The following is a 25,450-nucleotide window of genomic DNA, read 5'->3' on the forward strand; positions in this document are numbered from 1 at the left end:
ACTTGGACCTACCCCAAAACCGTGCTCTAGTGTAAAGAGCCTTGGGATGAAAATTGACCAGGAACTATCAATGACTAACCAAGTGTCCGCTGTGGTTGGCTCATGTACGAACCTGATCAGGCAACTACGCAAGCTTGTCCCTTTACTCTCAAGGAGTATGCTTCGAACAATTGTTTCAGCTACGATTGTGTCTAGAATTGATTACGGCAACACATTATACCTAGGCCTCCCAAAAAACTCCAATCGCCTACAGGTCATCTTAAATGACGCAGCTCGTCTGATATTTGGAGCACCTAGGCGGATCCACGCCTCTCCCTTACTTTATAGGCTGCACTGGCTCCCTATGAAACAAAGAGTCGAATTTAAGAGCATGTGCATCTGCCATAAAGCTATCCACGGTCAGGCGCCAGCCTATATAAAAGATAGGCTAAAAATCAACGAACCTAAACGCGCCTTGAGATCCTCAGATTCCCTCCTGCTGTCCTGCCCACGTTTCAAACTGGCAACAAAAGGAGGCAGAGCATTTTCAGTCCAAGCCCCCACCATCTGGAACAAGCTACCGGAGGCGCTCCGTAGAGAAGCCAACCTTCTCCGCTTTAGGAAAACCTTGAAAACTTTACTTTTCAAAGATGCGTTTACATCTCCGTAGTCAAGTTAACATCTTTTTATCTTCACTTCGTCTTTGTTGCTGTACTTTGTCAGAAGCGCTTTGAGACCGGTCTGTGAGTTGGCGCGATACAAAATCCAGTTACAAATTACAAATTACAAATTGTGCCACCCTTAGAGGCCCTATACCCTGACACACACGCACACTCTGCCTTTGCAAGCTGAGTGTCTTGTTGCAGAACAAAACAGTCGACATGTCACACATCCCTGTGTGCCATATCCACACACCCACTGTCCTGGCATACATCAGTCACCCCTTTAGCTGGGTGCCCTATGCCAGTGGTGTGGGTATAGGTGCATGAGCCTTCGAGAACTCTGCTCATCCTGGTAGGGGAGGCAGGACACCTCTGCTCCGGATGTGCATTGTTTCCAAACTTATAGGGTGGGGGCTCTCTACCCAAGGATCCAGAAACCTAAGCCAGTCTGGAACCACACCAGAGTTGGTCGTTTTTATGGGGGCATCTCTAAGGTGCCCTCTTGAGTACTTTTTATTAATTCCCACACTGGCATCATTGTGGGTTTAATGTGCTAAGAAGTTTGATGGCAAACTTCCCGGACTTCAACAAAGCCATTTTTGAGCTGTGGCATTCGTGTTTAAAAACTCCCACCCCATGAACTCCAAAATAACTCCGCTGCATTTACAATGTCTAAGAGTGGCACAGACACTGTAGATGCATATTCATGCAGCTATGCCTTCACCTGGGTAATGTGCACCCTGCCTTTAGGGCTGTGCATCCTGCTAGAGGGGTGTCTTACCCAATGCCGGAGGTAGTGGTGGTGGGCATGGCGCACAGGAATGTGCCAGGTCGACTGTACAGTTTTGTCTGCACAAACACACACACCCTGCAATGGCAAAGGGTGGGTGTTAAGGTGAGGGATCTCTAATGTTGGCATAATAGATGTTTCAGCCCATTGGGGCCCTCTATGATCACAAGGCCCTTGTCAACAGGGGTAACTTTTACCAAGAACATAAAGGAGGGGACCCCTCTGACGTTACTTTAACCCCTTCCATGCTGGGCCGATTTTCCTCGTGTGCTAGGCTTTTAAAGAATCAATGGCTTTATGACGGCCCCCAGGCGTCATCAGCACACGAGCACTGTAATGCATGACGGATGGGGGCCGTCATCAGCATGGAAGGGGTTAAGGTCAGGGAAAAGAGGGGAAAGAATAAATACAATACTAAGAAAAATTCCCTCACGACCTATCTACTTTTTTATTAACCAACTTTGTTTGTATATTTCATATTACATATTATTCAAACACAACAACATCAGGACTAATTAATGCAATTTCTTCAGTATATTTTTTTATTTCATCATTTCTTTTTCTTTTTTCAGTTCTTTACTTATACATTTTTTTTATCCATTGTCTCTATAATACATACATTACTTTATAGAAAAATTCATATTACAGAAAGTGCAGTTATAATTTCATAACACATATCCCCTTGGCTATAAAAACACATAAAAAACTCACCAAAACTCCACTCACTCAATATCACTCATTCCAATTCATAACCTTCCACACACACTAAATACATGCAGTATCGGAACCGTACTAGGAAATGCGGAAGCTTTGATTGACCGCCCATCTGAACACGAACGCCATTTGCTATCACAGTAAGTGCACATGTATGTTGCTTGTGACGTGAGCACTGTTATGAGACCCGCTAATTGATCAGAGTGTAGTTTAAAAAGACATTGCGTTCGCAGTAGCTAGAGTAATGTCGGAATGTTGCCGCATTCTGCTTACGGCTATTGAACATGCCATCATTCCGTATGTTGCTGTTCACCACGCCCACACTTTTCGTACTTTTAAGTTTATCACAATTTATGGTAAACAGAACTGTTTAATGACTACCCCCCATCACACTCTGATACATATGCATTTGTTCTCATTAGCTATTTCGATCACACTGCATAATTTCTATCTGATTCTATGAAGTTGTATAAGATAATCTCTGATGCCAAGAACTCATCAGACCTGCATGTATCATTCTGCATATTTACTTTATTGTTTTTGTTTCCTTCCAAAGAGACTGACCTGGTCCTGTATTTTTACTTTCATAGACCCCTGAGGAAGGGTAGTTTTTCTGGTGACCCGAAATGCATTGGGTGGTTTTGAATATACAGTAAAACAAGATGATCAATGTTATGAAACAATAATGAATGAATGAATGAATAAATGAAAGTAGTCTTATAACGAGCAGACTTAGCCCGTGGGCATCAAGGCGCCTAACAGAAAAGGTTCTAAAAATGGATGTACCAGGAGCCAGCTTATGGGTATGCCTCTGAAAAAAGGGGAAGAGTATTCCACAGCCTAGGGGAAAGAGTATTCCACAGCCTAGGGGCCACAACCGAAAAGGCCCTTCCTCCCCACTTGACTTTCCGAACCCGAGGGACAATCAAGAGGTTCTTAATGGATTTGATTAAAATACGAAGGATCATTAGGAAATGAAGAAAAATTAATCCACTTGCAACTTGAACTTTGGAGTGTTTATTATTGTAAAAAATCTTTTGTGAAGAAACAATGCAGTTTCAAGTTAAGTGTGCGCAGGTCTTGGTGATCGGAGACTCCTATCACATACAAACTCATTAGTGTGATATCTAGGCATATCACACTGATTAGCAAAAGTAATCTGAAAAGTAATGTAAGAAGTAATGTCCATAGTAATCTATGAAGTAATTTCGAAGTTCGAGGCATGTGGGCTGTTGAATTCATATCTGTGCATAGATCGCCGCCTAGTGTTGGGTCCGGATGATTGCACATTGTTGTCCTGGAAGAGTCTTCGAAGTATCACGAGATAGGTGGCTCCTCCCCTGGACTACAGTGCGCATGGGCATCGACTCCATCCCCAGATTGTTTTTTTCCGCCATTGGGTTCGGATGTGTTTCGGTTCCCTCTGTCTGAATCGATCTTAACTTACTTTGCTACGAGGCCAAAAGGTCTTTAGGACTTGTGTCGGTATTGTCTGTCGTTCGGGTTCGTAGTTTCCTCGGCTCCGAAACAACAATTCCCTTCCGCGTGCTTTCGGCGCGGACGGGCCTACACGGCGCTCCTACCTACTTCCATCATGGAACGAAGTCCATTTAAACGGTGCCTGGTGTGTGCCTCGAAGTATCCGCATATCGACGTACACCCGGTGTGCAATAAGTGTTTGTCGCCGGACCACGACGAGGCCAAGTGTATGGCCTGCTCCAAGTTCCGGTCCAAGAAGACACTCAAGCTCCGCCGAGCTGCGCGCCTGGAGGCCCAGCGATAGGCACCACCTCCTGCAGACATCTTCGACACAGAGGATGTCGGGGACGACACTGTCCAGGAGATCACAGAATCTAACCCGGCGTCGGAGGTCGAGGACGACTACGACGCGGAAGACTAGGATTTCGATGAAGTCGTCGAGGAGGTAGGGGACGACGACGGGGCCCTTGCCACCGTAGAGGATAGCTCGGACGAGGAGCTTCCTCAGACTGACTCCGGGGCCGGCCACCATTCTAAGGCCCAGGTCGAGGGATCGCCTTCGGGCCTTACCCAAGGCCTTGATTCCCGTCCCACGGCTCAGCCTTCCGGCCCGGCCACAGACATTGATACTGCGCCACTCACGGTACAGAAACCGAAAGTGAAAGCATCGGTCTAGACGCCAGACGTATCGAAACCGAAAGCGCTGATCACGCTGGTCGGGTCGAAGACTTCGGAGGCCTCGGCGCGGAAGAAATCCAAGATGGCCGTCGAGCTCAAGGGCCACGCCAAAATGGCCGACCCGAAGGCTGTATCGAAGCCGAAGGTTAAAAAGACCGACGCAGCTGCATCGGCGCCGAAGACGATTGACGCACATAAGAGTCGCCTCGATCCCAAGAAGGCCGCTCTCGACCCAAAGAAGCGGCAGGACGACCCCAAGTCTCTCACTGCCTCGCTTCCACTCGACAAGGCCAAGGGGGCAACGGTGTCGACTCCGAAGAACGCGTCATTGGTCGCCACCCCAAAACCAGCTTCAGAAGACTCTCTCGAGCCGGTGCGTCCCTCCGCCTCGTTTACTAAGAAGGTTACGGAGTCCCTTCAACGTATTAGGGAGGGGCCCGCAGCAGTCGAGCCGAAGGACCCTGTGCCGCCCAAGCCTCTTAAAAAACCGGCGAAGGCTCCAACGCCTATTCTGTTCACGTTGCCGCCAAAGACGGCGCCGAAGGCTTTCGCAGCAAAACCTGGGGCCGGAGTGCCCGTGAAAATATCTTCGACGCCGAAGCCATCGTTAGTGGTCCCAAGCCCACAGCACCGACCGCTGGCAGAAGAGGAGCGTCAAGAAGTGATCATCGACGCCAACACGGGCAAGCTCTCTCTCTCCTTAAGAGAAAGATCACCCCTGAACCACAATTGGAGCATTACCAAATTCCACTTAAGAAAAAGATGGACTCTGCTGGTGCCTCTGCCTCTATGGAGCCTGTATCACCACAGGCACATGAACTTTTACCCTCTCATTCCCATGTGGAGGAGGGTGACTGCAACGACGAGGATGAGTATACCTATCCAGTCTACTCAGACCCAGAAGATGTGACTGAGCCATGGTCTGCTGGTGGCGATCCTGGGGACCCGCATTCGGGGCAGGAGCCACAGCTTTTTTCAGCCAAGACTTCCCTACCAGAAGACTCTGCAGCTTTCAATGCACTCATTGAAAGGGCGGCAGCCAATCACGACGTCTATCTCCATGCTGACCCAGTGGACATCGACTTCCTCTTTGACACCTTTTCAGTCTCTGAAAAACTGTAAAAACTTTGCCTATGCTCAAAGGGGTGTTGAAACATGCGGCAGAAATCTTCAAGGAGCCCACCCGAGCAAGAGGCATCAACCCACGTATCGACAAGAAGTACAAGGCAGCGCCCACTGATCCTACTTATATCAAAGGACAGTTGCCTCTGGATTCCCTGGTTGTCTCCAATGCACGCAAACGAGCCAACTCACAAACTACGGGTGATGCTCCTCCCCCAGACAAGGAATCAAAAGTATTTGAGGCTTCGGGGAAAAGAGTGGCTGCGCAGGCAGCCAACATATGGCGCATATCCAACACACAGGCGCTACTAGCGCGTTATGACAGGGCACACTATGATACTCTAGAGACCCTTTTACAGCACTTACCCGATCAATATAAGGAAGCAGCAGAAATGTTAATACAGGAGGGGAAGCTTATCACCAATGCTTCGATTAAGTGCGCTCTGGATGTGGCTGACACCGCCTCAAGAGCAATTAACACTAGCGTTCTACTTCGTAGACATGCATGGCTCAGGATATCCGGTTTCAAACCAGACATTCAAACTACCATCTTGAACCAGATGGTCAACCCGGACCACCTGTTTGGCCCAGAGGTTGATACCACCCTCGAGGATGAAAAAGGACACCGACACTGCGAAGTCTATGGGTGCCTTGCAGTCCCAGCAGTTTCGGGGTGGTTCCTTTCGTCGCTCCAATAATAGAGGCACCTCGAGGGGTCAACTGTCACAGTCAACTCAATTCTACAAGAGCAACACCCAACCTTCCTATACCAACAAGGGTCGGGGTGGATACCGTGGCAACAACGTCAAAGGCAGAGGACGTGGAAATAACAGCTCCAGGTCCTCCACCGCCAACAAACAGTAACGCCTTGTCACTGCCCCCCGACCACGCAACACCGGTCGGGGGGAGACTCCAGCAGTTCCTGCCCGTGTGGAAGTCCATCACCACGGACAGGTGGGTCAGGTCTCTTATCCAATACGGTTATTGTCTGGAGCTCACATCCACTCCGCCCAACATACCCCCAAAGAACCGTCCTAAGTCCGGCGAGCACTTGCACTTGTTGCAGCAAGAAGTCAACGTCATGCTGCAAAAAGGGGCAATAGAGCTCGTGCCCCTGCAGGAAAGAGTTACGGGAGTTTACTCCCTGTACTTTCTGATTCCAAAGAAGGACGGATCCCTCAGGCCCATCCTAGATCTCAGACCGCTCAACTTTTACATTCTGTCAGAACATTTCCATATGCTCACGCTGCAGCAGGTTCTCCCACTGCTTCGGCAAGGGGACTTCCTAGCAACTCTGGACCTAAAGGATGCGTACTTCCACATTCCACTGCATCCTTCACACAGAAAGTACTTCAGGTTCACCATCCAAAACCAGCACTACCAGTTCAAGGTTTTGCCTTTTGGGGTCACCAAGGCGCCCAGGGTTTTCACGAAGTGCCTGGCGACGGTGGCGGCGCATCTAAGACGTCAAAACATCCACCTCTACCCCTATCTGGACGACTGGCTCATTCAGGCGAAGTCGGCCCAGCAGTGCGCCAACCACGTGTCCCACACCATTCACCTTCTGCACGATCTGGGGTTCTCACTGAATTACCCAAAGTCCCATCTCCAGCCCGCCCACATACGGCGGTATCTGGGTGCGACCATAAACACTCTGGCGGCCACAGCACAGCCAAATTCAGTGAGAGTCAACAGCATTCAATCGCTGATCCAAAAATTCAGACCTCAACACTCGCTTCCAGCAAGAGTGTTCATGCAGTTGATAGGCATGATGGTCTCCTGCATCTCCATAGTCCCACACGCGAGACTACACATGCGTCCGCTTCAGGAGTGCTTAGCACGTCAGTGGACTCAGGCTCACGGGCAGTTAAAAGACCTAGTGTTGGTGAGCGGTCGGGCATATAACTCTCTGCATTGGTGGAATCCACAAAACCTTTGCAAGGGCCGACCGTTTCAAGAGCCTGTGCCGCAGATTATCCTGACAACGGACGCCTCTCTCCAGGGATGGGGAGCGCATGTACGCCAATACACGGTGCAGGGACTATAGACGCTACAGCAAAGGAAGATGCACATCAATGTACTGGAACTGATGGCGATCTTCATGGCCTTAAAGGCATTCAAAGTACATCTGTGCAACAAGGTCGTGTTGATCCGGACGGACAACATGACGGCCATGTACTACATTCAGAAGCAGGGGGGCACACACTCTCCACAGCTGTCTCATCTGGCTCAGAGCATGTGGAAGTGGGCCATTCAGAGGAACATCTTCCTCATGGCGGAACACCTCCCGGGCAAGGACAATCAGATGGCGGACCTGCTCAGCAGGCACAGCCACCAAATGCACGAGTGGGAGATACATCCATCAGTACTCCAACCGTACTTCCAAAGGTGGGGTCATCCAGAGATCGACCTGTTCGCCACAAGGGAGAACGCAAAATGCCAAAGCTTCGCCGCCAGGTTCCCACACCCACAGTCGCAGGGCAATGCGATATGGATGAACTGGTCAGGCAGATTTGCGTACGCTTTTCCCCCAGCACCTCTGATACCGCTGGTGGCGCGCAAGCTCAGGCAGCACTCAATGAGTCTCATCCTGGTTGCTCCAACGTGGGCTCGCCAACCATGGTACACTACGTTTCTGGAACTTTCCGTGGTACCGCATCAAAGGCTTCATCTCACACCCAGCCTTCTGACGCAGAGCCATGGTGACATTCAGCACCCAGATCCGCAACAGCTCAACCTGGCGATCTGACTCCTGAAGTCCTAGAGTTTGGCTACCTCAACCTTCCTCCCAATTGCATGGACATCATTCGGGAGGCTAGGAAGCCCACTACTAGAGCATGTTATGCGGCAAAATGGAAGCGGTTTGTCATCTATTGCGCAAACCACAACATTGATCCACTAGATGCTTCTATTCAGAACATCATCTGTTACCTGTTCCATCTATACAAGTGTAATTTGGCATATACTTCCATTCGCATTCACCTGTCTGCCATGGCCGCATATCTCCAGAATAGACAGCACCTTTCACTTTTCAGGGTGCCTGCCATCAAAGCATTTCTGGAAGGCCTCAAAAGAGTCCTTCCGCCACAGACTCCACCAGCTCCTGAATGGAACCTAAATGTGGTTCTTACAAGACTGATGGGACCTCCCTTTGAGCCACTACATTCCTGCGAGATCCAATTCTTAACGTGGAAAGTGGCTTTCCTTGTAGCAATTACATCGCTACGAAGGGTCAGTGAACTGCAGGCCCTCACAATCCAAGAGCCTTTCTTCCAAGTTCATTCAAACAGGGTAGTGCTTCGCACTAACCCTAAATTTCTACCCAAGGTTGTGTCTCAATTCCACATCAACCAAACCATTGAGTTGCCGGTGTTCTTTCAAAATCCAGAGTCACTGGCGGAGCGGATGCTCCATACCCTTGACGTTAAACGGGCCCTAATGTATTACATTGATAGGACCAAGGATTTTAGAAAGACTAAGCAGCTTTTTGTTGCCTTTGCGCCACATCACAAAGGTTACCCTATTTCAAAGGCTGGTATTGCTAGGTGGATCGTGAAATGTATTCAAATCTGCTATGCAAAGGCAAAACGCACTCTTACCATTCCACCAAGAGCCCACTCAACTAGAAAGTTGGGGGCCTCTATGGCTTTTCTAGGTAACATTCCCTTAGAGAAGTGGAGAAGTGTGGCTCACTGGTTAGAGCAGGCAGACCCTGAAGCAGAGGTCAGACCCGGGACCAGGGTTCGATTCCCGACGCGGCAGGGTGTTGAGCTCAAATGTCCAGGGACTCGATAATTCTCGCTTCGGTGCCTGACGTAATCATGGGTTCACACTATGCAACTCTGGGCATTAAGCTTGCTTAATCTCCACAACGGCCCCCCGCGGCGGGATGCCTGGCTTTCACCTTGGGGATGCCCTATAGGGGCTATCTCACAGGGAAAAACCAGGACGGGTTCCCAAGGCAAGCGCGGAGATACCCCTTCGGGGGTCGATTCTGGCGCTATATAAGAAATGCAATAATAATAATAATAATTAGAGGACATATGTAGAGCAGCCACATGGTCTACCACAAACACATTTACCAAGCATTACTGTGTAGACGTGCACTCCAAACAGCAGGCAGCTGTAGGGCAGGCTGTTCTCAAGACACTTTTCCAAATTGCTGCAGCTGGCACGGGCGGCCGCCGCTAATGGAGGGACTGCTATGTATTCTATGCACAGATATGAATTCAGCAGCCCACATGCCTCGAACTGCAAATGCTACTTACCAGTATGCATCTGTTCTTGGCATGTATGGCTGCTGACATTCATATCGCCCGCCCTCCTCCCCGGCGCCTGTAGCAGCTGCAGTGTTCACATATCATTTCATGGCATGGTCCTCATTCACTGAGTTTCACTCCATCTTGGCCACAATGGCTAAAAACAATCTGGGGATGGAGTCGATGCCCATGCGCACTGTAGTCCAGGGGAGGAGCCACCTATCTCGTGATACTTCGAAGACTATTCCAGGACAACAATGTGCAATCATCCGGACCCAACACTAGGCGGCGATCTATGCACAGATATGAATGTCAGCAGCCCTACATGCCAAGAACAGATTCATACTGGTAAGTAGCATTTGCAATATTGACTTGCCTGTAATTCAACCAACGGCATTTGAACCTGCATCTAACCCCTTCGGTGCTGATGACGGCTCCCAGTCATCATGAGGCACGGTGCTCGTGTGCTGATGACTGCTGGGAGCCATCATGACCACACCCATTTCTTTTGACCTTCAGCATTGCAGGGGAATATCTCAAGCAGCCAAGGTGTTAACTGTAAAACATTGCATACAATTCTGCAAAGTATTATTTCACTTACCTGCACCAGGCTTGGCTTGGTTCTAGAAATAAAATAACCTAATGTTCGAGGCATATGGGCTGCAGACCACACACTGTTGCATTAGATCACTATCTGGTGGTGGGCCAGATCACCATCTGGTGGTGGGCCCGGATGATTACACTTTGTTGTTGTCTTGGAAGAGTCTTTGTCTTCTAGGTGACTCATCCCTTAGACTGTAATGCGCATGGGCATCGACTCCATCCTCAGATTGTTTTTTTTCCCCCATCTGGCTCGGATGTGTTCATTGTTCGGTCCCGTTGCCGATCTCTTTTAAATCCATAAATCAATCTACAACATCTATATCGTCTTCGACACTGATTCTGGTCGCCTGCGTCCATTCCAGCGCTCGTCTGGCTCATGGAAAGAACACTGTTCAAGAAGTGCCCTCAGTGTGGACACAACTTTCCCCACACTGATCTGCGTGAGGTTTGCAACTTGTGCCTTTCCCCAGAGCACGAAAGTCGAGACTGTGAGGCCTGTGCGTCGTTCCGGTCCAAGAAAACAATCGGGGACCGTCTAGCTCGAAGAACTATGGAGCAGTCTTCATCTTCGACACCAGACCTAGTCCTAGACCAAGTGCCAATCGAGATTGACGTCGAAGAACAGCAAGAAAACATTGCTTTCGAAGCAGAGGACTCCGCTTCAGGAGCCGAGGATTGATCCGAAGCAGACTATCTTATTCCAGCTGGTCAACAGGTCGTAAGTGTAGGAAGGTACCTCCTGACTATGGTTGCCCCCAACTTTTTGCCCTGTGTTTTAGCTGGTTTTAGACATAGTCGACCTGGGGCCCTGCCAATCAGGACCCCAGGCCTACTGCTCTCTCTGTAAAATGGATTCCATGTACCCTAGGTGCATTTACAAATTGGTACTGGGCCACCTTATCAGACCCTGTAACTCAGGGCATAGGTGTTCCCAGGGCTGCCAGGGGCTGCAGCATGTATTATGCCACCCCTGGCTGGCCTCCTAAATTTGACACAACTGGCTGCATGACAGCTGGGGCAAAGTCGTGTAATCACCCTTTGCTGTAGGTGTAGTATACCTATACCTAACCCTAAAATGGACACACAGATTCCTATCAGTCACTCCTATGGCAGGCCTTGACAATCCTGAAGGCAGAGTGCTTGGAATCGTGTGAGATCGTGCTCTGGCATGAGCTGAGCCTGTCTGCAGCTTGCGGAACCAAGTCCTAATAGCTGTTCCATGATATCGCATACCATATACTCTTAAGTGCATTATAATCCTCGCGGTTAAATGCTATCTTTGGTATTGCTTTATCAAAACATGTCGAGTAAGGTGTCATACGAATTGGAATACTAACCCCTCGCCAATTCTGGCGACGGGGTTAGCATTCCACCCTTCTAGAGGGACACGACATGTATGTAACTGTGAACCCCGGTTAAAGTTAAACGAAGCCTCAGCTCCACAAAATGGATGCTGCCACCACAGACACGAGTCTGACCCCCTGCAGCTGGGAGTCCTTCCAGCGAGGGGAGCCTGGACAAAGGGTTTCCTGTCAGGGGCGGTGCTAGCACCGTCCCAGACATGGTTTTGTGTATCCTGGGTAGGCAGGGCTTTACAGGAAGGTGACTGCTGAGTGGCACCGCGGTGCTCACTATGCATAGGCCAGTCTGAACCAGTTCCAGGGGCACACCAGCCCCTGGCCTGGGGAAGTCCGGCATGGCAGAGGGGTGTAACCACCCCCCTCCTAGTCCCACCCATAGGCAGGACCTAGTCACCGGGTCAGCCCCCTTTTTTAGTATAAAGATAGGAGCGGGCCCCCTGTTAAAATTAGATCATCTTTGGAATCAAGACACGACTTTCTTCGAAAGGACATCAAGATTTCTTCTTCAAGATTCTCCCTTGTGGCTAAAGAGTAGTCACCCTGCATCAAGCGGGCACCATCCTAAGAACACTGCGGTCTGCTGCAAGTCCTTCTTCACGAATCCGACGACCCAGCTCGACAAGACCCGGCTTCCCTGGCACCTCTGACCTCTACTCACCTCTACAGCAAAGCTGAGAACCGTGAGTGCGACGAGACTTCGAGGGACCGACGATCGCCAAGACTGCACGACTTCTTTGCAACAAGCCCACCGTGTGCTCCACTGGTGAGTGCTTTGGGGTCCGAGAAGCCCCAACCCTGAGCAGCTCCAGCACCGAAGATCAGCCCTCCAGCATCTCCACGATCTGTGTGGGGCCCTTCTGCTTTTGCGTGCTCACCGCGCTGTGTGGCTACTAGCCGGCTGGCTTGTGGCCTTCTTCACGACGCCCGACGACATCACTGCTGCTGGTCTGGTTGCTCCAGACTGGCCCTTGCTTCCTTCTTCAAGAGAGGCACCCCGGACCCTCCTGGTCCACTCCAGACGCCATTTTGAGTCCACCGCGTGGGCTTGAATTTGCCAAGGCTTTGTTGCCCAATCCTGGGTCCAGCGACGCCGACAGCTTCATCCATCGTGGGACAGCTCGCTCCTCCATCCTGGTCGCCGACAACGCCTCCTGGTCCGTGAGATCTGCGAGCACAGCGTCACCCACTCACCTAGTCGAGGTGACTACCATCCGGTGCCCTCCTGGTGCCACCTGACTACTGGCTAGTAGTCTCGAACTTGGTCCCCTCTGCTTTCAGGTGTCATCTTCCTTCGATCCAGGCTTGGATCCATCGAACTTTCTTCACTGGTCGCCTGCCAGCAACTTCTTTCTTCCAGGCTCCTGGTCCGGCAACGAGGATTCCCGACGTCTTTTGAGACATATGCAGCTGCAGCCCCTGGGCTAGGTAACTTCGGCATTTCGGTGCCCCAGCATAGCCTCACTATCCAAGGGTCAGGATCCACTTTCGTTTTCTCCCTACCAGGTCGGGTTTGCCCGAGAACACTAACTTTGTCATTACTAGCTACCATAGACTTTGTCCCGCATCACGCGTGAGAGTGCACACTCTGCACCCGAGTCCCCTAGGCCTCCTAGAAGTAATCTGAAGATTCTATAGTGAAGTCCTAGCGATTCCAAAGCCTATTAGTACTGTACTTACCTGCTAGTAATTTCGCATTCCACTTTCAGAGTATATGGTTTTCCGTGCCCCTCGGGCATTTGTATATACTGTGCTAACTTAAGTATTTTCGTAAGAGTTTTGTTTTGTGCTTAGTACCCTGTCCTCATAAAGAGTACAGGGCTGTTGTGATTCTTAATAAATATCTTGTTTATTTTCATAACACTTGTGTGGTGTCCTTTCACTTGGTATTCAAGGGGTATATGTGTGGTATAACAGCTGGCTTAACACGCCCTCTCGAGTCTTTAGCCTTAGACTGCTCGTATCCACGCTACTAGGATAGCTGGTCTATAAGGTTGACTTACAACCAATCATCAATAAGGGTTGCTGGACTGATACATAGTATTCACTAGAATAGTGAGCACTGCATATCAGGCCACCTTCTCACAGTAAGTAAGAGCGTCGGCCCTATTCACACCCCATAGCGGGACAGGCTTCGGCTCTATCCCCATCTTCGGGTCCGGGTGCACACCGATCGAAAACTTCAGGCTCGGCAGCGAAGAGTATTAAAAAGCCTCCAGTCGACTCTGGCTCGAGTCAGTCTGTCGGTCCTGAAAATCAGAAAGTGCTAAATCCGAATTTAACACCGGCACAAACACTCATCGATACAGAGAGTTACCGAACCAAAACCAAGTTCGGCACCGAAAGAAGTTACCAAGGTTACTGAAACAAAGACTGCTCCGGTAACTAAAAAAGCGGACCCGAAAGCAGTTTCCATATCGAAACACACTTCGGCACCAAAGGCAGACGAGTCTAAATACTCGGCAGCAAAAGCTTCGGATACAAAAAGCATAGATCCAAAGAAAAAGCAAGGAAAGTCTTCGGAACCGAAACCAACACCCGTTCCAAAGATAATAGACACTGTGAAACTTAAACCTGTTGGCTCCAAACAAGAGAAATCGGCCCGAAAACAAATTTACCAATAGAAGAGCTTTTCCAACCTGATGTAAGGCAAAAGACTCTAAGAATTCATCCAAAGACTGGACATGTGTACACAGTGCCTGAAAAAAGGGAAATGGAATGTCCTAAATCATCACTTGTTCCTCCAAAGAAGCATGTTCAAACTTCCCCTATAAGACTCCCTTCACCAGAAGTAGAAATAACAACAGATATTTCTCCTGTATATACACCAGCTAGCACACATAGCTTTATACCACAGGAGGGGGGATTATGGGGATACATACTCACAGCAGAGTTATAATCAAATAGATGATATTAATGACCCAGATGATGTAGCTGGGCCATCAGGTGACCCATGGGAAGATTACGATGCACCAGATCTACCACAAGATGAGGCATACCAGTCTAGGCCATCAACACCAGATGACACCATTGGGTTCACACAACTCATCCATAGAGCAGCTACTTTCCATGGAGTAGATTTGCATACTGATCCAATAGATTATTTTCTTATGGATACACTGTTGACGTCGCATACAACCGCACTTCCAATACTTAGTGGAGTGGTAAGACACGCACCAGAAATATATGAAGACCCAGTCAGGGCCAGAGTAATTAACCCTAGGCTGGAAACGAAATACAAAGCGGCTCCCTCGGATCCAGCGTATATTAAGGGACAATTACCACTAGACTCACTGGTAGTTTCAAATGTGAGGAAAAGAGCCAACTCGCAAACAGGGGATGCTCCACCCCCTGACAAAGAATCTAAGCTTTTAGATGAGTCAGTGAAGCGCACACTCACACGCTGCTAATATATGGAGGATTGCCAACACTCCAGTTCTGTTAGCAAGATATGACAGAGCTCATTATGAGTTAGTCACTCATGCAACACCTGCCAGAACAGTATACGGCTAGGGCTGCTGACTTGATACAAGAGGGCAAGGTTATAACTAATACCTCCATAAGATGTGCGCTAGACACTGCAGACACAGCATCAAGAGCAGTGAATAAGGGGTACTGTTGCGCAGACATGCATGGCTACGAATCTCTGGGTTCAAACCAGAAGTACAAGCCAGTATATTAAACCAGCCATTTGACCAATAACATCTTTTCGGTCCAAATGTAGACCGTGCACTCGAAAAAAATGAAGGAGGATACCGATACGGCAAAATCAATGGGAGCTTTACAAACGCAGCCCATAAACCTTCCTTTAGTCGCTCCTCATATATGGGCGCCCCAGTCAGTTTCCAAACTGACAATACCTCCTCTACTTACAAGCGTCCAGTAAGGGATATTATAGAGGAGGGTATAGAGGGAACAATAAGGGCAGAGGCAATAAGAATCGCAACGCCTCTACTCCCAAACAGTGACTTACCTTCCATCCACCCAGACCATTCTACTCTGGTCGGGGGAAGATTATAACAGTTCCTACCTGTCTGGAACTCCATCACTACAGACGGGTGGGTGAGACAAATAATTCAGTCCGGTTATTGCCTGGAGCTCACGTTCAACCCTCCAACAATACCACCAAGACAACGCCCCATGTCACAGGAACACCTCTTGCTATTAAGACAAGCGGTGAAATCACTACTGCAAAATAATACAATAGAACCGGTACCAAAAGAACATCATAACACAGGGGTTTACTCATACCCAAAAAGGATGGGTCTCTCAGACCAATTCTAGATCTACGACCCCTAAACATGTACTTACAGTGAGACCATTTTCATATGGTCACATTACAACAGGTTCTACTGTTGATAGAGAAAGGCAACTTCCTTGCCACATTAGACCTCAAGGGCGCCTACTTTCACATTCCCATTCATCAGTCTCACAGAAAGTACCCAAGGTTCGTACTAGAAGGTCAGTACTACCAATTCAAGGTGCTCCCCTTAGGAGTAACAACATCACCTTGAGTGTTCACAAAGTGTCTAGCAGTAGTAGCAGCACACTTAAGAAGGGACAACTTCATGTCTTCCCATATCTCGACAACCAATTTGTACAGCACACGCAACAGACAATCTGCCTGCTGCACAAGTTTGGGTTTACAGTAAATCAAAAGAAGTCACATCTACAACCGTCTCTATCGCAACAGTATCTAGGTGCCACAATAGATACTCCCACAGCAATAGCGTACCCCAATTTAGTAAGAATACAAGCTTTGCAGAATCTCATCATAAACTTCCAGCCACAACACTCGCTACAAGCTCGAGTGTTCATGCAGCTAATAGGAATGATGGCATCTTGCATTTTCATAGTGCCATACGCAAGACTACAAATGCGCCCTATACAGGAATGCTTAGTAGGTCAGTGGAATCAGGCTTAACAAGAGATAACAGATCTGGTGGTGGTAGACGACTGGACGCATCGCTCTCTGCAATGGTGGAACACCAAAAACATTTCCAAGGGCCGGCCGTTTATAGAACCTGTTGCACAAATCATACTGACTACAGACTCCTCTCTCACTGGATGGGGAGCGCATTTACAAAGTCACACAGTGCAAGGTACGTGGACAATGAAACAAAAAGTACTCCACATAAATTATCTGGAGTTACTAGCAATCTTTCAAGCTCTAAAACCGTTCCAACATTACATATCAAACAAAGCTGCACTAGTCCGCACGGACAATATGACAGCAATGTAATACATTCAAAAGCAAGGAGGGACACACTCCCTACAGCTCTCCTGGCTGGCGCAGAGCATTTGGAGATGGGCCATCCCTCAAAAAAATTTTCTGTTAGCAGAACATCCACCAGGAGTTCACAATCAATTAGAAGATCTGTTAAGTCGTCAGAGACAACAGATACACAAATGGGAGCTTCATCCTCAAGTTCTTCAGCCATTTTTTCAACGGTGGGGACAGCCGAGGATAGATCAGTTTGCCACACACCATAACTACAAATGCCCAAGTTTCGCCGCCAGATACCCACACCCATTATCCAAAGGCAATGCGGTATGGATTAACTGGTCAAACAAATTTACGTACGCTTTTCCACCTCTCCCACTAATTCCATTAGTGGTACGCAAACTAAGGCAACATTCTCTCACGTTAATTTTCATAGCACCAACGTGGGCCAGACAACCATGGTACACAACGCTACTACAGCTCTCTGTAGTACCACATGAAAAACGAATACTCTCCTGTGAGAAAGTGCCATCTTTCTTGCCTTGGTATGCCCCCTCATTTTTTCTGAACTGCTGATGTACTTTGACTGAGCGTGCCTTGGGTCCCTGCCAATCAGGTACCCAGGGCCTGTGTTCCTTCCCTACAAAGAAAAGCTATGCTGAAACAAAAACCCAATTGGCATCTCTGGCCCCTGTCAGCCCCTAGTAAATGGTACCCTAGGTACCCAGGGTATGGTGACCAGAGAGGACCCCGGAGGGCCGCAGCATTTTTTTTTGTCCTCATAACCACCATGAGTCTAAATGCCAAAACGAATGAGCCTTCAACCAGCTGTCTCAGTTTATCAAAACTGGCAGGGATAGGAGCGGACAAAGTGGGGCTCCACCGTAAGGCATAAGACCAACCGATTACCTAGTCAACGGTAACCTAGGTCGGAATAACAGCCAACACGGGCCGGGCTGGAACCGGGCAACGGCTGTACAGATGGTGTAAGCAAAGGGACACCATAGTAGTGTAATCATCGGACCCGGGGAAAAAAAAAACCTGGGCGATTCAATTCACCCATGATATCAGATACCAAAAGGCCCTTTTACTCTGGTTGCCAGACCTAGCCAGGTACATACGAGAAGTCTGCAAGATGGACGCCTGCCAGTCGCTGAAGGAGGGAAGTAAAGAGTCTTCCCATTTCTTGCATATCTCCCTTCTTGCTAGCAGCATTGCATAAAACACCATTCTTTTGGCTGGCCTCTGAACTCCATCTAGGATTTCGAAAATCACAAGGGGCAAGTCTATGGTAACCGGGGCACCCAATGATGTTGTAAGAGTGTTGCTGATCGCTTCCCAAAAAGTATCTAAGCGGGGGCATTTGAAAAACATATGGGCATCCGATGCAGCCACAAGCCCACACTTGGCACAAGCAACTGAATTACCTTCGGTGAATTTAGATAACCTAATGGGAGAATAGTATGCCCTATGCAGGGTATAAAGGTGATTTCTGCGTAGCCAGGAAGGCTTCACAATGTTCCATAAAAGCCCAAATGAAGCAGATCAGAGCTCTTGCAGATTGTAGCCCATAATTGAAGAGCCCCACAGCGAGTCCGGTAAACTAAAGTCCCCATCCGTTTCCTCAAGTATAAGTTTATACCACTGGGAGATCTTTTTTAGCTGGGCCGCTGTTCACTAGATTAGTAATTAGCAGGCTATAGCCTCGGGTAGATGGGGAACACACCGTAGTCATCCCTCTCGACTAGTCGTCTATGCAATCAACGCTTACAGAGACCGGGACCTTTTGCTGGGCTTCCTGTCCCTTGGGAGCCCCCCAGAGGCCTCAGCATGGGCAGAGAGAGCCTTCCCAGCCTGCCCAGACCCGCCTGTAGTCGTCTCTCCTCTAGGCCTTGCAGCCTGCTCTTCAGCCTTTCCCTCAGGGTCCTTGCTGAAAAGTTCTGGCAGATGTCACATTCTTCAGGGGCATGTGCAGCAGGGAGACAGAGGATGCAGACGTCGTGTGGATCCGACTTGGACTTCTTCCTTCCACATTCTGGGCACTTGTCGAAGAGAGCAGGCATTTTAGAACCCTAAAGAGTCTGAACAAATACACAGAAGTGAAGAAAAGCACCAAGCACACAAACTGAAACACTTTTAAACACCAAAAGTGCACAAAATTCCAATAAACCCTTGAAAAGGGAGAGCTCAATGCTCCAGGGTCCTGCCAGCAGGAGCCAGATAAAAGGGACCTGCAGTGCATTCTGGGATACTGTGAAGTTCTGGAAAGTTCTCTTAAAGGCACAGTATCCTGTTCTGAGTCACATAATGGCAGCCTATGGGGCTTTTCTGTCCAGGTCTTCCTCTCTATCTTTCCAGAAGGGTTTTGCTGCTGAGGCAAGGGAAATCTGGACAGACTTTTACTGTATGTGGATTTTTGGTGGAATGTCTAGTTGAAGTACTGGACAGTGTAGCCTGGTTTTATAGGCTGCATTATCTGTCTTTAATTCTCTCTTAAGTGTCAGTGCAGTGCTGCATTTTTCGACACCTTAAAATTATTTTTTGATTGCTTCGCGGTCCACGCACATGGGCGGGACTATTCACTAGATTATGACTATAACAGAGATACCACTACTACAGAACTGGAGTTACAGGACAGAAACTACTCCTTCACTTACCTGCCATTAGATAACATTGACCCATTTTTTTAAACAAATTTTATTCAAAGATTGCATACATTTCGCAGAGCTCTGTACCCCAGAGATATCTGCAGATCAAATATACCACAACCATTAGATTGCAATCTATTTTTCTTACGGGAAACAAGAAAGTATAAACAAAACAAGATTAGCCCCCCTCCCCCCCCAGCTCCCCATGTCTCTAAGATGTTACCCCTACCCGACCCCACCCCATCCATGACATGCAGTAGACCCAGCTGCGGTGTACGGGGGAGCTCCCACCCCAGGACCTCAGACATGCAATCCCACACCCCTGTCAAGAACCCATCTAGTGAGGTACAACTCCACACCGTGTGTATGAATGTCCCAATCTCCTGACAACATCGGAGACAATCTGGGGAGGCAATCAATCCCGCCCGCCACAAACGCTGTCTAGTGAAATACACCCTGTGAAGGTAATTAAATTGGATGAGGCGTATTGCTATGGCAGCACCCTTGGGGGCCGCCAATGCCTCCCTCCAGTCCTCCTCCAGTTCCACAACATCCCCTTCCCAGGACTCTCGTAGCTTTCTGCAGCAAGGGGGAGCAGTGTGTAACTAGGGACTGGTATATGCGCGATATCTTTTGTCTCCAACTTACCCATCAACACCTTTGCTTCCAAGGGGCTAAACTCTGGAAGGGATTCCAACCCCTCTAGGCAAGGGGCGAGGGCGTGGCGGAATTGGAGGTATTTAAAAAATTGAGATCGGGGCATACCATACTCCCGTCCCAGATCCTGAAAAGACTTGTGTTACTCCTGACAGTACATCCCCTAGTGTTGATATCCCAATGCTATCCCATCCCTCGAAGCCCTGCAATGTCGCCAGTCCAGGCAGGCGTCCATTGCACCATAGGGGGGGTTTCGACTGTCAGAGTGTTCTACCAACCTATACGCCGTAAAGTCTGTCTCCAGACCTGGAACACTGTCTGCGTGACGGGTGGTAGTGTCTCCCGCACCTGTGTCGCGTATAGTATTGTGTGTAGCCTGTGAGAACATTGACCTATTTTTGACTCGTACATTTTGTAAGTGTGAAGTTTTGAAACTTGAAAATATTCCTATAAAATCAGCCAAAGTCAGAATTCGAAAATACTCACCTGTGATCAGGAGAGACGCCAGTACTGTACCTTTCAGCCCAGTACTGAACCACAAAAGTAATCCCTAGCAGGTTTACTAGTAACCTGTATTTTCTCCATAGGAACCCATTGTCTGCTTTTCTATGAAATTTCTTCTATGTGTCTACTTTTGAAAACTGCAAATATTCTTTAAAAATTGTATGAAATACTGAAACGCAATTAACTACCTGTTTTGAGTTAGGCCCCCAGTGCTGGCCCTAGGAGACTAGTGCTGGGTTACCAAAGTAACGCAATTGTACTTTAGCTGTAACCTGAATTTCCTCCCATTGAACAACATTGTGAGAATCTCCTCGAAAAGTTTTAAGTGTGAACTTGTAAAACTGCTTTATATTCAGGAAAAATCATCACTGTAACTAAAACGTTTTTGCTAATCTGGTTTCAGCTTAGACCCCAGGACTGAATCCAAGATCCAGTCCTGGAACTAATGAAGTAATCCATAAAGTAATCCACTGTACTTTCCTATGAAAGCCCATTGATCTCAATGCTAGAGTGGGGTTCAGAACTGTATTGCTTATTAGCTAACTTGTGATTATTGTGTACAAACTTATTGCTCCTCTGCAAAGTATTTATATGAGAGTACTCTTAACTTGAAAAATATATTTTTATAACTGTTGGTTCTAAAAATAAAACAACCATATCTTTGGATATACAAACATTTGGCCTGGAGTTCAGTCCTTGAGTGTGTGAAACCTTTTGCTGACTGAGTGTGTACATCAAATGCTTTACACTGTCCTCTGGTACTGCCTTACTGCTCGACCAAGCTCCCACTTTGGAGAGTAAAGTCAGTTCCTCTGGGGTTGGTGGACTCTATACACACTGTACTTCCTTCTAGTCCAGTGTATATATAGAGCCACTTTATCACATCTGCCCACATCTACTAACACAGAACCATGGAGAGATCATGTATCCAGACCGAATGCAGCTCAATCTAGCGATATGGCTCCTGAGGTCTTAGAGTTTGGATATCTGAATTTACCTCCTGATTGTATGGATGTACCACTGGAGCATGCTATGCAAAGTGGAAAAGATTTGTTGTCTATTTTTTATTTATTTTTATTTATTTGGGCATTTATTAAGCGCCTGGTTACGCCACTGGCGTGTCCCCGCGCTGTGATAAGTGAAGTGGCTGCCCCCCCCCTCCCACAGAAGGCTACCTGCTGAAAAGATATGTTTTAAGTTTCTTCCTGAACAGGATTTCGGAGGGCTCTAGTCGTAGTTCCATAGGAAGAGCATTCCAGCGCCTGGGAGCGAGGTATCTAAAAGATCTGCCTCCCATACGCGCCTTAGATACTCTGGGGACTTTTAACAACCCAGTCTGCGAGGACCGTAGACTGCGTGTGGGCTCATAGTGGGTTACCAGACTCTGGAGCGGTGCAGGTGCTTTGCTGCTCAAGATGCGGTGGCATGTAGCAAGGGCCTTGAACTCCACTCTCCTCTCAATTGGAAGCCAGTGGAGGGTCCGCAAATCTGGTTTAGCGGATGACCTCCTAGGGAGCCTGAGTACAAGCCGAGCTGCAGCATTTTGGAGAACCTGCAGGCGGCCCATGAACTTGCCTGTGGCCCCCAAATAAAGCAGGTTCCCATAGTCAAGTCGGGAGGTAACGAGGGCGTGCACCAGCGTCCTTCGAGCAGAAATAGGGAGCAGGTCTAACACTTTCCTTAAGGCTCTCAGGACACCGAAGCATACCCCCGCAACCCGACCGACCTGGGGACCAAACGCAAGGTCCTTGTCCAGCCACACCCAAAGGTTCCTGGCCTCACGGCAGGGAACAGGGACTTCACCCAGACAGGGCGGCCACCACGCCGACGACCAGGCAGACGGCCCACCCCCCACCACGAGCACCTCGGTCTTGCTACCGTTGAGTTTTAAACAGATTGCGGACATCCAGGCTGCGAGATCTTGCATGCAGTTCCTGAAGATGTCCGCTGCAAGGCCGGGTGCACGCGATAGGGAGATGACCAGCTGCGTGTCATCGGCGTAGGACACCAAACGAAGACCGTATCCCTCCACGATGGCCGCCAGGGGGGAGACGTAGATATTAAATAAGGTTGGGCTCAGGGACGAGCCCTGAGGCACGCCCTGGCCCAACTCAATCTCCCTCGAGTAGCAATCACCCATTGCACAAATAACAACGTTATCCCATTAGATGTTTCTATACAAAACATCATATGCTATCTTTTACATCTACAAAGATCTAATTTAGCGTAATCCTCAATCAGATTACATGTTGCTGCTATAGCAGCATATCTTCAAAACAGACAACATTTGTCATTGTTTTGAGTACCTGCAATCAAAGCGTTTATGGAAGTGCTTAAACTAATAATTCCTCCCAGAATACCACCTTCTCCAGTATGGAATTTAAATATTGTTCTCACAAGACTTATGGGTCTACCCTTTGAACCATTGCATAAGTGTGAGTTACAGTTTCTTACATGGAAAGTTGCTTTATTAGTAGCAGCTACCTCACTAAGGAGAGTGAGTGCGATCCAGGCATTAACAATTCAAGAACGATTTATACAACTTCATCATAATGAAGTGGTTCTTAAAACAAATCCAAAGTTCCTGCCAAAGGTAATTTTAACCAATTAATTGAGTTGCCAGTATTTTTTCCACAACCCCAAACGGTTCAAAAGAGCTCTACACACATTAGATGTAAAAAGAGCAATTCTATACTACATTGATAGGACAAAAAGTTTTCGTAAGACTAAACAACTGTTTGTGTCCTTTTCACCTCCACATAAAGGCAATCCTATTTCTAAATCCGGCATTGCTAGATGGATTGTTAAGTGTATTAAAATGTGTTACCAAAAAACAAAACGCACTCTATCCACTCCTCCTAGGGCTCACTATTCCTTTAAGTCAGGAGCCTCTATGGCATTATTAGGAAACCTACCGTTAGATGAGATCTGCAAAGCAGCTACATGGTCTACTACTCACACATTTACAAAACACTATTGTGTAGTTGTGCAGGCAAAACAACAAGCAAGTGTGGGCCAGGCTGTACTTAAAACATTATTTCAAACTACTGCAACAGATGTGGGTGACCGCCGCTAAGGGAGAAACTGCTGTGCAATCTATGCAACAGGGTGTGGTCTGCAGCCCAAATGCCTCGAACGAAAAATGCTAAGTTCGAGGCATATGAGCTGCAGATCCTACACTTCGCAATAGATCGCCACCTGGTGTTGGGCCCGGATGATTGCAGGTTGTTGTCTTCTTGGAAGAAGTCTTTGTAGTCACGAGATAGGCGACTCCTCCCTTGGACAATACTGTGCATGGTCATCGACTCCATCCTCAGATTGTTTTTTTCCGCCACTGGGTTCGGATGAAAGTTTTCCGCTTCGGCTAGAAAAGACTTTCGGCATTTTCGAAGTGAGAAACTTAGATAAACTTATTTCGACATCGAATCGACTTTTCGACATCACCAGCTACATTCCGGTGTATCGACGCGGGCCGTTCGGCCTATCGGCGCCGTACGGCCTACGACTCATGGACAGAACTCCATTCAAGAGAGGCCCGGTATGTCGAGCAAAATTCCCTCATAGCGACCATCACGAGGTTTGCAACCTCTGTCTCTCGCCAGAACACGAGGAGTCGACCTGCACAGCCTGTGCCTCCTTCCGATCGAAGAAAACTATTCGGGATCGGAGGGCCTGTCGACACGAAATGAGAAGATCAGCGCCAGCACCGGAGGCCATCTTTGAGGAGGAGATCGTCGAAGAAGACTTCTCCAAGGACGAAGATCCAATCGAAGATATCTCCGATGACGAGGCTCCACTTGGCGCCGAGGAAGACTCGCCTGATCTCCAGATCCTATCGGGGGCAGAGGACTCGGACGATTTGATTCCATCTCAACAACCTGTGAGTACCACTGCCCCCGCACAACATACACTACCCAAGACAAAGGCAGCGGTCAACACTTCGAGACTGAAATTTACCCTCCGACGCCCCGTCTTCGGGCTCGGCTCTGAGGAAAAAGACTACGCCTTCCGGTGCCTTGGCGCCGAAAAAAACATCATGTGCCAATTACACCTCCTCCATTGGCACCGAAATATCCTTCGACACTGAAGCCAAAACAACCTTTGGTGCCCAAAACCAGAGACCCTTCGGCACCTGAACTAAAAGACACATCGGTGCCAAAGCCAAGAACCGTACCGGACCCGAAAGCTTCGACTCCAAAACCCTTTGGTTCCAAAAATAAAGAAGGGAAACCAGATTCCGCAACCGCTGGCCCAACAAAACCTGTCTCCACACCGAAATCTACAAAATCGGTACCAAAGTCTCCAAGGCATGATACAGACAAGCCTACAACACCTTCGGCACCGAAGATATTGCCACAGGACTCGATCACTCCTCACAAGGCAAAGAACACTAATCAACCTCTATTGGCACCGAAAAAATCGACGCCAAAGAAGATTGTGGAACAAGAAGAACTGTTTAAACCAGATCCTAAACAGAAAAGGGTCTATATTAATCCAAAAACTGTACATGTGGAAGCAATTCCATATAAGAAAAGACCAGCAGACACACCACTTCCACCTGTGGATCCTGCCAAAAAGGACCGTGCAACCTCTCCAATGCACCCTTCCTCTCCTTCACCTTCTTCCTCTCCTAATCTTTACATTGAACCTATAACTTCTCCAGTTCAATCTCCTGCATCATCATACCACACTGACGAAGAGTATGATTTAGGTGGAGGCAATGATGTAACATACCCTTTAGCTGAGGATGTTAACCCACAATATCCTAAGGAG

General features: G+C 48.3%; 1 protein-coding gene and 1 long non-coding RNA gene across 2 annotated transcripts in view; both read left to right on the forward strand.

Annotated features, from left to right (window-relative positions):
* KMT2B (lysine methyltransferase 2B) overlaps positions 1-25,450 on the forward strand; it is a 1,030,490-nt gene that overhangs the window by 439,022 nt on the left and 566,018 nt on the right. The window lies entirely within an intron of this gene.
* Positions 2,138-14,131, forward strand: LOC147701237 (uncharacterized). The gene is made up of 3 exons (XR_015297442.1): positions 2,138-3,358; positions 10,040-11,004; positions 13,733-14,131. It is a non-coding gene; the product is annotated as an uncharacterized LOC147701237 (long non-coding RNA).

Source organism: Lissotriton vulgaris, chromosome 7 (assembly GCF_964263255.1).
Source record: "Lissotriton vulgaris chromosome 7, aLisVul1.2, whole genome shotgun sequence".
Taxonomy (NCBI): Eukaryota; Metazoa; Chordata; class Amphibia; order Caudata; family Salamandridae; genus Lissotriton; species Lissotriton vulgaris.